The sequence below is a fragment of the Phalacrocorax carbo genome, chromosome 14, assembly GCF_963921805.1.
Source record: "Phalacrocorax carbo chromosome 14, bPhaCar2.1, whole genome shotgun sequence".
Taxonomy (NCBI): domain Eukaryota; kingdom Metazoa; phylum Chordata; class Aves; order Suliformes; family Phalacrocoracidae; genus Phalacrocorax; species Phalacrocorax carbo.
The window spans coordinates 7874339-7890739 of record NC_087526.1 but is presented as its reverse complement, the minus strand read 5'-3'; the positions used below and the strand labels follow the sequence as shown (position 1 = coordinate 7890739).

At 51.1% G+C, this 16401-nt stretch overlaps 1 protein-coding gene across 1 annotated transcript in view; it reads left to right on the top strand.

The window, feature by feature from the left end:
- Positions 1–1058: 1058 nt before the first annotated feature.
- The window catches only part of MYT1 (myelin transcription factor 1), a 64064-nt gene continuing 48721 nt past the window's right edge, over positions 1059–16401 (top strand). Inside the window, exon 1 of the mRNA XM_064465420.1 lies at positions 1059–1253. The gene's annotated coding sequence lies outside the window, so the exon portion shown is untranslated. The remainder of the gene's footprint in view (positions 1254–16401) is intronic.

Genomic DNA, 16401 nt, shown 5'->3' with positions numbered 1-16401 from the left:
GCTGGAGCTGTGCTAACCCAGGGCATCTGTCACTCGCTGCTTGCTGCTATTAGGAATTATTGGGCCGTACCACGCGTTGGGATGCGCGGGGGGGGACACGGCACGGCGCTTGTCGCGCTCGCCGTCCTTTTGTGTTGCTGCTATCAAAGGAGCCCCGAGCCTCGTGCATATTAATTATGAATCAACTCGGGTAAAATCACTCACCTTCTGCTGGGTCTCGGGGAGGGGGGGGGGCTGGCGGGACTGGGAGAGCCCCAACTCTCCGTGCACTCAAGTCAGCAGCTCCATCTCTCTCTCTCTCCCTCTCTCTCTCTCTCTTTTTGATGCTATACTGTAAATTTATTTCACCTCAGAGAGTAAACAGATATATTGCAACCCCAAGGGTTCATGGGTAGTGTATTTACAAAGGGAAGGCGCAGCAAGCCCCCTCTGTGCCATTTCCATTAATGAGAGCGGTCATTAAGTAAATGAGACATTGCCTTTAGCAGGCTTAAGAGTTCACACACTAAGGAGTATCAGATATTTAATTGAAACCAACAACCCGTCTTACACGCGTGTTACTGGTGTAGGGAAGTGGGCTGCCCTCCAAGAACTCTCCCCCCACAACCTCCCCCATGCAAATTTCATGATTGGTTTCCGTGATGTCATTTTGCGAAGGGGCAGACAATAGCTGTGGGGAAAGGTAAGTCAATATTATGTTCTTTCGCTGACAAAGGCAGATAATGCTGGCTTTTTTTTCTCTTTTTTTCTCCTTCCCCTCCACCCCCCCTCCTTGGATTGAGACAGAGGGGAAAGGCTTTCGGAGCACACAGCTGATGTAAACAGACGCAGGCGTTTCGCCTTTAGAGCACGAAGGCTGGGTTGTTGTTTTGAAAATTGCACTGGAGAACCGAGGGGATTTTTTTTTATGATGATCATCATGCTCCTAGGTCCATCTTTGCTCGCTCGCTCTCTCGCTGGCTGCGAGACGCTAGTGGACATGTTATGCTTCTGACTGAAAAGAGGTTGAATAAGACGAGAAAGGAGATTTATTTTTTAAAAAAAAGGCAAAAAAAAAAAAAAAAAAAAAGCACAACGTCGCATTCAGCCGGGAAACTTTCTGAATATCTCTGGAAGAGGATGCTTGCCGGGTTCGTGGACCGCGAGATCGGTGGATGTTTACCCGGAGGGAAGCGTGCGCGGTGTTAGCAGAAGACGCTCCCGGGGAGGAGTTTGCGCCGCCGGCGGCCTCCGCGGCCGCGGAGCTCTCGGAGGTGCTGATGGCGGTGCGCGCCCGCGGAGCGGGGCCGGGGCTGCGCGCGTCCCTCTCGGGCTCTACCCCCCCTCACCTGCCCCCCACCCCCCCACCCCCAGCCCCTTTACTACAAGAACTCCAGCCCAAGTCTGCAGTTTCTTACTCCTCGGTCTGTGAGGAGCTCCGCGCCCCGGCGGGGGGGGGGGGGGGGGGGGGGGGGGGGCCGCGCTTTGCTCCCCGATAGACGCGTGTGCGGAGGGCTGGCGATCGCCCGCTCGAGTCGCCCGCCGGGTGCTCCAGCTTGCCACCAGCTGACTTTTCTTCTTTTTCTTTTTTTCTTGTTTTCTTTTCTGATTTAATCTCCTCCCCCCCCCGCTCCCCCCACCCCCCAATATTGACTACTTTAGAGTTCTCTATTTATAGCAGCGAGGAACAAGGAAAGCGTGCCATGTTTGTGGATTTCTCTCTGTACATTGACCACGACAGAAATCTGCGGGTTCTTATTTTTAGCTAGCTCGGAAGAGGCTTTGCTTGGCTAATCTCTTTATCAATTTTAGCAAAGTTTTTTTTTGTTGTTGTTGTTTTGTGGGTAATTTGAGGGGAGGGTGAAGGGAAGGGGGCCGATGCCTGAGGGTATGCTTGCGCTACGATCGACCCCTGCGAGTTAGGCTGAGTTTGGGGCGCAGTTTGCCAGCGGGCAGGACCGACCCTCCCTGGGGAGGCGGCCCCGAAGCGGGGCTCAGCACCCTCCGAGGCTCGCCCACACAAAGGGGCAGGTCGCGGGGATCAGGCCCCTCGGAGCAGGAGGCCTGGGGTGTGCGACACCCCCCGCACCCCCCCACCCCCCACCCCGGGATAGGGGAAGGGAGGAGCTGCCCTCTGCTCCCCCCGACCTGGCCGGGCAGCGGTGCGGGGGGCAGCCGCACACGGCCCCGCCGCTCCGCTCCCCTCCCGCTATTGTTGATCCCCTCGCTCCGAGCAGCCGCTGAAAACAAGTGCAAAAAGCCCAGCCTAAATCCTCGCCATCGCCCTGCCGCTACTTTTAGGTTTGGGCTTGGTTTTTTCTTTTTTTCTTTTTATCCCCCCCCCCCCCCCCCCCCCCCCCGCGTTGGCTCATCTGCTGTTATTATCAGCCTTTTCCATATGGCCACTTTAATTAATGGCAGACAAAAGGGGGTTGCGGGGGGGGGGGGGCGCGGAATCCAGGAATTAGAGTTTATAGTTGGTTTGTCTCTGATGCTGTCATAGAAACCAGAAGCAAAGATGCCGCCTTTCCACTTCTTTGTATGATCCTGTTTATTGTTCCCGAGCGGCGCAGATTGGAGCAGGCGCATGTTGCAAAGCGCAAACCATCGCCTGCTGCTGCGGCCCGAGAAACCCGGGCACGACTTGTCCCCTTCAGCTCTTTCCCAAATCTGCTTTCCTCTCCCCTTCCTTCCCCTCTTTCTCCTGCCTCGGGAAAACCAAGGGTAACTTATTTTTGTTTGCCTCCCCCCTTCGGCCCCCCCCCTTTTTTTTTTTTTTTATTTGCAAGTGTTTTAGGGGGCTGTAGGATCCCCGCTGCACAAGGGCGAGAAGAGTAAGAAAACTCCACAAAGTTGGGTTTATCCCTTCCCAGAAAGCAGACGGGAAATGCCTCTTGTGTCCCGGCGGAGTTGGGGGTCCCTGTACCCCGGAGCGGCGGGGCCGGGTCTGTCCCGAGGTGCCGTTACGGCGGGGGGCAGTGTCCCCCGGGGGGGGCAACTTCCCGGGGGTCCCGTCGTGGACGGGTCTGGGCGGGCAGAGCCAGTTGTCCCCTGCGCATCCCCGAGCAAGGGGCCGTGAACACCCCCCCGCCTCCGCAGGGTCGCCGTGAGCCCGCGGGGGGAGAGGGGGCAGCGGGGACGGCCCGTACCGTAGGAAAGCCAGAAATGCAGACCCCCGCCCTCACCCCCGTCCTGGGAGCCCCTGCACGGGCGATCCCCGGGGTTTGGCCCGGCTCTTGGCCCGGCGCAGACCCCGGCCCGGCTGGCGGGGGAGGTCCCGCTGCGGGACAGTGCTTAAGGTCACTGCCAAGGGTGGCGTTGGTGGCTCTGGGACGGGGGTGCCCCCTCCCCCTTTGGGCAAACCCTGGGTGGGAAACGGGGAAGAACCCCATGTCCCGAAAAGCCCAGACCTCCCGCTTCCTCCCACGCCCCCGCCTGGGCTGGTACTCGGTGGCAGGTCCCTCTGCCCCCGGGCTCATCCTTGTCCCCAAATCAGGGGGGACAGGGAGCGGGGGGAGGGGGGTGGGGGGGCGGCGGATCCCCACCTCCCCCGGCTCTTGCGTTGTAGAGCTGGGCTGTGTGGGTTTAATGGCCCCGGGCTGGGGCGGGGGGGGGCAGCCACAGCGAGCCCAGGTGCCTTCTAGCCGGGAGCTCGGGGAAGTTAGTACGCCGGCGACTAACCCAGCTGGGCCGGGACTTTCCCTAACAACCCAAAGCCGCAAGCTTCGGGCCGGGAGAGGGGGCGCAGGGGCAGGCGACGCTCCGGCTCTGTGCCCCCCCCCGCCCTGGGGGAGCCGGCAGCGGAGCGGCCCCGGTTCCTGGCAGTCAGATGATGAGGGCAGGGCTGACTTTGCAAGACGTAGCTTGCCGTCAGAGCAGCTGCCATTTTAGCAGATGGTGCTAAACTCCGCCCCCACCCCCTGTAAGCCCTGGCTTTGGGGTGCCGCCTCCAAACTTGGCTTCTTGATGGGGTGTGCTGCTCTTCTTGGGCTTTGGGGGGGAACGGTGCACCTAAGTGAGCAATACACCCTATACAGGCTGAATTATGCAGCTTTTAGAGCTCAGGAATGTAAACTCTTCTCCCTCCCTCAAATCCCAGTGTGATTTTGCGACAGGGCTTGAGCAGGGCAGGTGAGTTTATACTCCTGAGCCCCAGAAATCAGTTGGTGCAATGCAAAATGTTCCCTAGTTCCTATCCGGTGATGGATAGAGCCCTCCTTTTGCAACCTGGGAGTGCTTATTTTGCAATGGGTGCTGGCATCCGCCCCACTCAAAGGTTTGGGGCGACCCTTTGCCCCCTGAGAGCTGAGTGATGAGGGAAAGCAGCAGGTTTACAGTAAAGGCCGGAGCATGAGGGGGAAATTGCCATGGCTGGGCTGGGCTTCCCAGAAGACATGAAATCAGCTGTGGGAAGGGGGGGGTAGATGGCGGGGGTGGGAGGGGGGGAAGCACTGCGTTGCCGCCTGGAAGTCAGATGTGAGAGTTTAATGGCAAAGTAGGGGCAAGACCTGGTTCTCCCCTTTTGCTTTGTGTGTGTGTGTCAGTTTCTAAATGGAAGGACTTAGTTTTTACAGCTGTGAACTGTATGGCTTTGTTGCTAGAGCTCTTTCCTTACTGACAAAGGCCATCTCCTGTTGTCACTTTATAACTGTTCCTTTTTCTTGTACATGGGAGCTGAAGGTGGAGGATCCACACCGTAAACTTAGAGCTAGGAATGCATCACCGTGTGTTACTCTTCTTTCCCCAAGAAACCTGCTCTTTGAGCTATGCTCTTTACTCCCTGGGTGCGCAGACAAGGATGCTGACACCCAGGAGGGAGGCTAAGGGGGCTCCAGACTCCAGGTTTATTTGTCTTTTGGGGATGTAGCCCTAGAATGGCTGTGTGAAAGGGACTAGCAGGCTGAGATTAACTCTCACCCACTCTCTTGGTTCCCAGGTATTTCTAGAGATCTCACAGTGCAGAAGTCACTGTTAGGAAACCTTGCTCTTCCCCCCACCCCTTTCCACCTTTCTCCTGGTTTTTGCTGCTTTCTGCAAAGAATAACTCCACCACCTACATACCAGCACTGGTCTCCCTGGCTGTGTGATGCAGAATCCCCTGGCATCTCTAACGTCCTTAAGGCTGGCTTGTGTGAAACCTCCCATATTCTGTATCACTTTTGAGCCTGTTTACTTTTGCAAAGTAGGAACTTGACCCACCACCTAGTCCTTTGAGAGGAGATCATAGTGTGAATAGAGAAGCGTGGTGATAAGCACACACTATGAAAAGTTTCTGGGGTGGGAGAAATGCCTTGAACCACGTTGCTTTTAGAGTGAAATGAATTTACATGAGATCTCTGCTCTGGGATCTGGGAGCAAGGCCAAAAGCAATGGCAAAGAGCAGGGCTGGGGCATCCCTTCTGCTCCCTTCAGAGATGGGAGGGAAATCTGCCACCCTTCACTCCCCCTAAATATTTTCACCAAGGAGAAAAGAGCTTTGAGTGTGTATATTTGGAGGAAGGATGTGTCCCTTCTTGGCAGGTTAATCCGTGGATGGGAATTTCCGCAAGTGCAGCGTTTGCCCTTGCAGAGCTTGGGAGCTGATCTGCCGGGAGCAGCTGCGAGGTATCTTGGCCCTTTGGGACAGGACTGAGCCACAGAAGGTGCAGAGCAGTTTCCAAGTGCCTCCTCCCTGTGCAGATTCGCTGGGCTTCCCCTGCAGGAGGGCATCCCTCAACTTCTTGGAGCTGCTTTGCTGGAGCATCCTGCATGGAGGGGAGGTTGTTACTGCTGTGGGAATAGCGGGAGGTGGGCACTGAGGTGAGAATGCCTTGAAGGCATAAATGAGTGTTGAACACTTTTACTTAAAGAATGTAGACATTAAAAATCACCTGAATGGAGCAACTCCTTGAAAACTTGAAATATTCTGCAGCTTTTCTGTGGGCTCTTTTATAGAAGGCACAAGCTGGAGTTTTAAGGAAGAATGGCTAAATACATAACACTACTGTTTTTCTATTGTTGAGGTTATTCATCCCGACAACACTTCAGCGAGGCCTTGCTGTGGGTTGGCAGGTGGGGACAGTGAGGCAGAGAAGGTTTCTGGGCCAGAAAGGTGCAGACTAACAGCCTGGGATCTTAGTGTGAAATCTGGGTCCCTTTAAGCAGGAGTTTGCCCTTCAGGGGACTGTATTTTGAACGTCAGTGGCTGCTTTTTAAAGCAATGCCTCCATCCATGCTACAGGAGCCTTTGGTGAGGCAATGCCTGTATAAAACTGGTCCAGCAGTGCCCTGAAGGGACCCAGCGCTGGGAGCTGTGGCTGTTTTTGGGCAAACCCAAGAGGGCACAGGCATATGTGGCTCTGGCTTGTTTACGGATGAGCCTGGGGAGAGGAGGCAGGCTGTGAGTGTAGCTAGGGCTCCATCCTGCCTCCCTGCTCCTCTGCTGATCTGATTGGAGCATCCCGGTGTATCAATTGCCACGCACGCGTTCATATATGACTCGGTTGCTGGTGTGTTTTCTAGCAGTGTGGAAATTAAGTTAGCTGTGAAAGCTTGTCCAGAGAAGGGTGGTCTGGTGTGAAAGGACGTCAGGGAGGGAAATGGGGAATTTCTGGGCACGGTTTGTTTGAGGAAAGGGTGGCTGAGATCACCTTGTCCTCCCAGCCAGGCTGTTCCCAGTGTCAGTCTTAGAGCAGAATAATGAAGTGGTACATTCTGTAATACTCTGCTTTTCATTTCAGTTTGGTTTAAGAAAGAAAACAAAACAAAAAAAGATTTCGCCTGAATTAAAATACTTTTGATCTCTGTCTTTCATTGAAGTTTTTGCTTCAGTGACAATAGATTAATAAACACTTTCAAATGGAAAAACATAGTTTGGAAAGGTCCTCCTTTTATCTTTAACTGAGACCTTTAATGCTAACCTGGGCATGGGCTGGCTGTCTCTCAGTTCCTTTTGTCTTGCTTTTTTATCTTAACAACAATAAATTTGCTTTTATTGTGATCATGCTGGCCTTTACTGGTCATTTTATTTTTTCCCTTTTTATTTTGAAGTCAGCACATTAAAAAAATTTGCAATGTTATTTTAATCAGACCAAATGAAAGAGCAAATCAGAGCGAGAATTTTAATCTGCCCCAAGCAAAACTGCCTTGTACATCTGTCATGTTGGGATTAGTGGAACTCTTTAAAGAAGCTGAAGACTTTTTAAACAAAGTATTAAACATTTGTGACCTGATTTCCATTCTTACAATATTCTCATTAATAAGAGTGCAGGCTGAAAGACATCTGTTCGGTCCTATTTGTTTTAAGAATATTAAAGAATAATAAGAATATTAGAGGGTGGAGGGGTGGAGGAAATCTAAGTGTAATATTTAGAGCCAAATCTCTGAGCTGCAGTTTTCCAAAGAGATTCTGTGTCTAACCTGGGGCAGGGTGGGGGGAAACACAAGTCTTCATAAAGCCTGTCAAGTTGGATGCTCTGTATTGTTGGTCTTGCTTGGCCAGTTTAGGCTGTTAGAGCTTGGGTGAGGCTTCCCTGTGGGCTGTAAGCTTTGCCTGGTGCTCCATCCCTGCTTCAGTAGTGGAGAAGAGGCAACTCTACCTTCCTGAGGTAAAATCTAGTCTGAAACAAAACACAAGCAGAGATGCAGCCTTAAACTGTACAGAAATACGACACATATGTGTGTGGCACCTGCACACGTCCAGCGCTGCCTCGGACCAGCCAGAAAACAGAGAAGGGAGGGAGTGAAAGCATCTTTCTTGGGTTTGTTGCTTGTGTTTTGTTTGATGCTAAGGCAGTTAAAATGGCCCAGCTTGGACCCCTACAGAAAAAAAAAAAAAGAAGCCAGGCATGTGTTCAGTAAACTTTGCTGAAAGAAGCCTTCACTATTAACATGGGTATATGGTTTAAGAGAAGGTTGCTGTCGACTGCAATCTTTGCATCTTGTTTATGCTTGCTGGGTAAAATATTAACTAAAGCATCTGAACATAAAGTTCTGGTGTGAAAGAATATCAGCAGGGGAGAGCCATATGGTGCCAGCCTGCTAACAAAATACCAAACGCTGGAGATTCCTTTTTGCAGAAGACTGAAAACTCTCGTTCCCATACATAATACATGAGTTCACGCCTTTGATTACTCTAAACATTAGTCCAAGCGGTACAGGCATCTCTTTGGAGCTAACACAACATAGGGCACGCAGTTCTCTTTCCCCCCTCTTCCTTTACATAAAAGAAATCGATGTCGAGCTGTTAAGATACAAATATCCAATATGCTGTAAGACAATATGTTTCCGAAACTGCTGCGTAAGCTGCCTTTCCTCTAATTAAATATAAACTGCAGTAGAGACTCGGGTTTCTTCGTTCCTTTGCTTGAAACCATTTGGCAAGCGTGTGGCTCTCCCTAGGACAGCATCTGCAAGTCAGGTCTGCGCCTCTTTTGGGGAAGCCTCTCACTCTTCATGGGTACCATTAGACCTTTCTGATCGATGCTGAGGACTGTAATCATCTCTCTGAGCAGTAGTTTGTGGGTGTGTTTACCTGAATGTTCTCTGCGAGTCAAGGAGTCAGGTGTATTCAACAGCAATGGATTCAAACCCCGCATTAGGAGGATCCCCTGGTGAAAATTATTATAAGGTACAAGAGATGGCTCTGGGGGAGCTTTCATGCACACAGTATTTAAAAACCAAGGTATTGCTGGCAAAATCCGTAGGTGACACTCTGAGAACATTTGAGTTCCTTTTTTTAAACAATCCCTCGAAACCAACAATTTGGTATTGAATAACTCTGCCTTGTGCTTGCCGCTGGGCTCCCCGAGTGTTGCTTGTTAAGTTTTGTGATGAGTACCCAATTACCTGTGCGTAGAAACACCCACGTAGTGCACAAAAACCTCCCTGGCAGCTGCCTTTGGTTAACCTGTGTGGCCTCAGGTGTTGCAGAGCCAGAGTCTGTCACCTTTCCCTGCCCTTGGTGCTCTCCTGCCTGGGAGAGGCAGCTCTGGGGGTGGAAGGTGAAGTCTGCCTGGCAGCCATGGGTTTGGGGCCGAAGCTTGCACTTGAGTCACCTGTTTCAGCTCTTGGACATCCAAACCCTCTTGGAAAAACATCAGGTTTAGCACCTAAATGCAGAATTGGGCTTTCCTCTTTCAGCACGGGCTTTTCCCATTCTGGCTGTCTGGGCAATGCGGGGTGATGGGATGGAAATGACGTCAAAGCCCAAACCCTGTCGGCTGAATGTCCAGTGAAAGTTTTGGGGCAGGAAAGGGTCTGGTCTGCGAAGCCGTGTCCCAAGGAGAGGCTGCTGCCGGGATAAGTGAAGGTGCCAGATGGGCTTTGAGAGAAGTTGCTTGATTTCAGCCAAGTGCTTTTGAAAACCTCCTTATAATGAGGCTTGACACCTAAGCAAGAGCATTCCTTTGGGTACATGAGTCCAGTCCTCACTCTGTACCTAAAAACCAAGCACCTGCATAGGAATGAGAGAAAATAAATTAATTCCCTTCCCTGGTAAAGGCAAAAACTCTTTATTTGTAAGAAATCAAAAGCCTTGGGTGGGGGATATTCTGGGTAAAGTTATCTTGGGCAAAGCCCAACTTCAGTGGTTCTGTAAAGAAGAGAGTTCATGCCTCTGAAAGCTGATGTGGCCATGAGCACATCTTGAGTCCTGAGTCCCAGCTTCTCCTACTGATGCGTATGTTTCTCCTCCACAGTTTTGAAGCTTTGTATCTCCTGGCAAGTGGAGTTAAAGGTTTGTTTGTTGCCCTCAATATTTTGATGTAATTAGTCAGTGAGCAACTAGCTGCTTTTGCCCAGAGAAACGCTCTCTCCAAGAACACAAGTGACAGGAGAGGATTAATAGCCTTCTGGAGAGAGCTGCTTTGGGTTTTTATTAAAAAAAAAAAAGTGCCTGGGAGCCATGCTGTTGCTTTAAAAAACCATGACAGTCTAAACAGTTAACTTTGCCTGCAGTGTCTCAGAGGAGCACAGGGTTGTCAGCTCCTCTTGCACATCCCTTAGAAACTTTCGGCTCCCTCCTGTCATGGAGTGACTTTCCTGGCTGCTGGGGAGTCCGGTCGCCTCCGTGCTGGCAGAGCAGCTCTGGCAGGTCGGCTGCTTCCCCGCTGTGCTCGCCCGCCAAGCAGGGAGCATTGCTGAGGAGAGCAAGCACTCCCCATCAGAAAGGGAAGATTGGGAAAAAGTGGCTTTGGAGGAAAGAGGAACTTCCCAGTTAGAAGAATCCTTGGCTGCAGGGTCTGGGGAGTGAGTGAACTGCTGGGGTCTTGGTGTTTCCCTGCTCTTGGCCGGGCTGGAGCTCAGCATCAGGACAAAACTGGTGTAGCACAGAGGGGTCAGCCTGTGCAAGCAGCTGGAAGGGGGATGAAAGCTGCTCTGAGAGCATGGGCACCCAGATGCTGCCCCATCCCTCCTCCCCCTTGTTGTTCCCACTTCATAGTCACAAGCAAGCCCAGGCTGCTGTAGGAAGGACAGAAAGGTATCACTCGCCTCTAATTTCAATTACATGGGGTCTGCAGGAGCGCTAAGAGCAGTACCAGCAGGGCTATAAACTTAACATATTTGATGATTCTCCCTCTTTTCAAGCAAATGGCACACAGCGGCTGCCCCATTCAGCAGAGATGATCCTGGGCTCTGTGACATTATGGCTGGCAGAGCCACGTGCTGTGGCGGAGGCTCCTTTTTAATAAAGCCATCTGAAGGGTCAGCTTAATCACCTCATTTAATAGTGGGCAATGTGGCACCCTGTGTGTGCTCCTGGTCCGGGAGGTTTAGTGTGGAAATGAGCTTCAGTTTGAGCATGCTGAACCTCTGCCACAAGGAGGGATGCTGGTGGGGGATGTGGGGGGCTGAAAGCCAGCGGGTGCTGTGCAGTGCTGCCTTTTACCCCAGGGGAGTTGTTGCTGCATGATGATCTCACCTCCTTTTATGCCTTATTGCTTCTGTCTCTCTGACTCTGTATGACACATGCTTACGTGTCAACTTTTCACTTCTTATATGGCAGCAGAGAGGAAAGGCTTAATATCATAAAGACAAGCTGGCAGCTGGGAAGTAGCCCATTTAGTCATCTAACTTTGCATCAGAGGCACTGCCAGCCTCTTCCCTGGCTCTTCCAGGCAGCTTCTCTCTCCTCTGCCTGACCTGGTGTCACATGTGGTATAAATCCCCAACCAGAAAACCACCTGCTTGAGCAAACACTGTTGGTGGACCCCAGTCCTGTGCTGGGGGCAAAAGGGTTTGTGTCCCTCAAACCCCTCTGTGTGCTCAGCTTGGGCCAAATTTGGGGAGAAGCAATGTGGATTTTTTGCAGGTTTTGTGGTTTTTTTTTTCAGCTGTGTGTTTTGCCCAGAACCTACAGGGCGGAGGGTAAGGTCCCAGGGCAGATTCAAATTCACTTGGGCTGTGACAGTCAACACTGGGACATCTCTGGAGGTTTGAAGCCCAGAAGGAACTAAAAAATCCTAAAGGAACTAAAGAGAAGTTACAGCTAAATCTACAGATGAATAAAACAATAACGGAAAGATCAGCTCATGTCTCACCTGTTTCTTTTACTCTTTCCCTACATGCTGGGGAAATATGTATTTGCTGCTCAGAAACAGGTCCTGAGCTGAATGATGTGTTGCCCTATGCCAGGAAGGCCGTCCGCAGCTGGCTTTTCTCACTTGCTATTTTTGTATGTGAAGAACTTCATTTATTACCTTTGCTTTATACAATTGGCTTCCCCGCAGCATGCAGCCTTGTATCCCCCTCTGCAAGGACAACGTTCAGGCTTGCTCTTCCTCTTCTCTCCCAATTTCCAAACTGATGATGGAGCAGCTTGGACACAGGGTGTCAAATACCTGAGCTGGGTCGATGCATCCAACTAGGTCTGTTTGACATCCATCCATGCTGGGAGTACTTCCCTGTGCAGGTGTAGAGCCGCTGTGAGAAAGGGGAGGCTTTGGCTGCAGCAGTCGCTGATGCCTCCTTTCACCCCTCAACCTGCCAGGGTGGGCTTACGCTCCCGGTGTGAGAGGACAGCCCTGTCCCCATGGGTGAGGTGGGTGAGGAGATGTAAGCCACGGGCAGTCTGGTGTGCAGCTGCTGGTGCTGGGACTGCTGCCGTGGTGCAAGTGAAGGCAGCACCGTGCTGCTCTCCCCTGAGTCTAACCCAGCTCCTCGAGGTTAATGGCTCTCAACAGCTGCGAGAAGGAGAGGTTGAACTAGGGGAGCCTTGGAGCTGAAATCCCCTAATCTGGTTTGTTCCACTGCGTTCATCATCTCTGTGGCTGCTTGCCCACCAGCCTCTTCTTCAACCACCCTTCTTTCTGTTCAGCCCCAGGAGCCCTAATGCTGCACTGGAGCCCCTTTGTAGAGCACAGATACACCATGTGCACAAAAACACCCCCCACAAAGTTCTTCCCAGACCACCTCAGGTAGGAAAGGATATCCATGTCCAACATGGGCCGTGCTGGTGGACTTACACCTTGTGCCCGCTGTGCTCACCCCACGCATCCCTTCCCAGCTTACACAGGTTGATTTCCCCTTCCTGAGAGTCTATGTGTCAGCAGCACCATGGGAAGGGTTTTACAAATCAGAAGATGCTCTCGTAATCTCACCCTGAGCTGTTGGGTCGTTCCCTTCAGCAGCGGCACTGTCTTGGAGCTGCTTCCTTCCCCCTGGCCCAAGACGTGCTTATCTAAAACCATCTCTAAAAATTCATCTGCGCTGAATTCTCCTGCTGGTGTTTCGACACATTGGCTCCACGGAGGCTTTCGATTTGGTATGAAAAGTAATTATTACTGGGGTGCAGTTTAGCAGTTGTGTTTTACAATGCTGGTAAGGTTAAAAGAAATAATAATAATAATATAAGAAAGACTCAGCCAGAATAACCGCCTGCAACATGCTATTTGCATTTTTAAGGAAATACTTCTTTGAGACAGCTTAGGTGAAAGGTCGGCATTTGCATATAAATAGAAAAGAAAGTGTGTGATGCTGGAAGTTACATCTATATTATTTTCTCAGCAGTGAGCTGCTGTTTCAGAGATTAAGGGACGAGGTTTGCATTTGGCTTTTATTGAATAGAGAAGGTACTAGGAAAGCCAAACTAGAACAAAATAATGAGGAAAATGTGCAAGAAGAAAGAAACAACATCCTGTTTCTCGGAGATGCTCTCCTGCGTGCCTGACGTGTTACACGCCTGTTTGCACACACACCGGGCACAAGCAGATGAGCGTTGCTGAGCAGGGCTCCCTCTGCGTGCACAAAAGGATGGACCCTGGAGACGAAGGCGGTGGCAGAAGTGGTCTATGCTGTGGATAAGCCTGGCAGAAGGGGGGATGCTGGCACTCATCATTTGGAAGTGATAAGCTGGGGCTTGCTTGATATTTTTCTCTTTTTTTCTTTTTAAATTTTTTTTGTTCAGGCTTGCGTGTGTTTGGAGATAAATTAATCAGCAGGCTCGTACGGAGTTCCTGCTCTTGCAGTAGAAAAAGGCACACTTTCAGCACCTTTTAGTGGCTGGCAGGGCAAAGGCAGGAGGCAGAGATGCCCATGGCGCAGGACTTGCTCTCGTCTTGGATGGGGTCAGCATCGACTGAGAGCTTTTCTGGGCCCTGCTGTTGCCCTGGGCCTTGGAAACCCCAAAGGGATTCTCCACTGGAGAACCTCATTGCTTTGTTTTTCCTATCGGTGGTGGCCTTCTTCACCATGCTTGGAGCAGCTTTGCATTTTGACAGCTCCTCCAGGGAGCTGGGGGAAGATGGGATGTTGACCAATGTTCATGCTTTATTCTTTTTTATCAATATACTTAAGAACAATGTGCAGACAGCAGTGCTACTGTGGTATGCAGCATTTATTCCTCTCTTGAAAAGTACACAAGTGATACAAGGATGGAAAGTAAAAACTGCCTTCTTTTATATCTTCTGCAGTACTGTGTAGGGTGCTTCTGCCACTTTGTAGAAAAAGAAAAAAGACTCTAATAAAAAGTCTTATTAACTGGCCATGAACAGTGGAGCATGAATATTGCACTTAATGAGGAGAAACTGTAACCTCATTTGGCTTCCTTTGCATTGTAGGTGCACTGAAGGCTTCACTCCTGTAGCACTGGGTGATTCAGAGAAACAGGGCAAAACGGTCCTTGCCCAGCAGCACTTCATGGCTCGGTGTGCAGAGCTGCTGGGCAGAGATGGGGAGAGGGCCTTGGGTGCAGGACGGCAGCACAGCCATCACAGGATCCTGGCGGTGCCAGGTCCCATGGCAAGGTGATGTCTGTATCTTGCTCCTGGTGGACCTTTAACCTGCTGCTGAACCCCACTGCTGAGGGCTTTGCTCTCTCTCCAAGGAGCGGGTTTTGCTACTTCTTCCCTTCCTATTGTAACATGTGTTTGGGAAATCTGAATCTTGTAATTAAGCCAGTTGCTCTCGGTTCTGTCCCAGGGCCATGGGAAAGGGATGATTCTCTTTTCCCATCAAGAACCCGGGAAAGAGAGTTCAAAAGCATCCAAAGCTGCCAGGTAACATGGGGCAAAGCACAAGCTGGCATGGCCGAGGTGGCCACAGGGGCTGCCATGGCTGCCTGGGCAGAGGTGGCAGCTGATGGCCTCAAAAGTGGGATGAGCCAAGAGGTGAGATGACATGGGGTCAGGAAGGAAGACGTGAGTCATTTGTGCTTCATGCAGTGCTGGAGGAGGAGCCAAGGTGGGGGATGCACCCTCGGCTGCTGGCTGGCCCCAGGCACTACAGCAGGAATCACTGGAAGGAGGGTGGCAGGTTCTTGTGGCTGGAGATGAAGGAACGGTGGCATCGTACTAGCAATGACCTGCCCTCTTCCCCTTTGCATAGCCAGATGGAAACCCTGGCGCTCCCCTCCTCTCCTCTGTGCCCCCAGGACTTGAGCAGGGCTCTACTCAGCTGTTGGCAGCAAACACCTCTGAGCGGTGCTGGTGCTGAGCTGGTTGCTCAGCGGGTTAGCAGCACACACTGTACTGCAAACCTCCGTTTGGCAGTGAAAGCACTAGAAAGGTTTGATCCTACTGAAATCAAACCCCTTCCTTTCCTTTGGGTAAGGGAAAAATAGAAGATCAGAGCATGCATCACAGATTTCATAAACTTTGATGCTCCAGCCTGTGGTTTGGTAGCACAGTGGGTTAAGGCAGTGTTGTGTGTTTGTCAGGGCCGTGGGATCAAAAATGCAGCTCACTGGTATGATGAGTTGTTGGGTCTCCAAACAGCTGCTCAGCGCAGGAAGGCACTGTCCGGCTCTGTGCTTTGGTGAGAGGGAGCACGGCTGGGAGTGACGCAGGGATGAGGAGCAGCGAGCCCCCGGCTGGGGGAGTGGGATCTGCTGGTCAGTGCGACGGTGGAGCCAGGGGGCAGGAGCAGCAGGAGCCTGAGTGCTCAGGTGAACTGCCCCAGAGACCAGCCCAGTGCGTGCGGGTTGGGATATACTTATCTCTCATCAAAGGCAATGATGTTAGTCAACTTGCTTTAAATAAGAGTTAGTATTAGAAAGTACAGGGTGGCTGTGACTTCTGCACATGGGGGAAAGGATTCCCCACGTGCTGGGGAGGATGACCATCTCCCAGCGTTTGCTCCCCATCCACTGGGGTTCACTAGTTCCCTGCTTTGCTGTTGGTGCAAACAGAGTCATGGGGCCAGGTCCCTGCAGCTCGGCCCCAGCTTAATAGGAGGAAACTGCTCATGGTTCTCCCATTTCTCCTTTTATAGAGATTATCGACTCTTTGGGCCTTGTCCAGGTAAGCTCCCCAGGTGAGAGCATCAAAGCTTAACATCTGTTTGGTGATTGGCAAGCTTCTTTCCAAACATGCTAAGGAAAAGTATCTTTAGGTCAGCAAATGAACAAAGAATGACCTGCAGTCTAGCTGGCCATGCTACATCTCCCACCCATACATCCTGCCCTAACTGATTATTAAATCATATTTGCTGGTAAGTATGAGATGTAATATCTATTACACAGCTGTTAAACTTCAATTAATATGTTTTAATGATCAGTCATTTACTGTGCAATATACAATTATCATCCAGTATTAAATCTTAAATTAAATGCATGTTTGGGAAGCTAAATTTGAAGCACTGAATGTAGCCGTGCTGCAGTAAACAGCGATAATTGCATTGAATAGGTGGTATTTCTGTGCCCTGAGAGGGGGTTAAACCAACGCTCCTGGCATCAGAGAAGAATGGAGAAGAATTGCTAAAGTAGCTGTGTTCTACTTTTTCAGTGTATTTTGATCCCCATGGAGGTTTTAATTCATCTGCCTTGAAAAAAAGCATCCTGATGCACAGCTGCTGCACTCCTGCATGTGTGAAGGCTGAACTGTCAGGCACTCGCACTGGGTATCGGCTCAGAGGAGTCTTTTCTTGGCAAGGGTAGGGCAGGAGCGTGGGGCAATTAGTTGTACTTCAGGCTGGGCTGGGCTGGGCTGAGTCCTGGGGGCTGTGCAA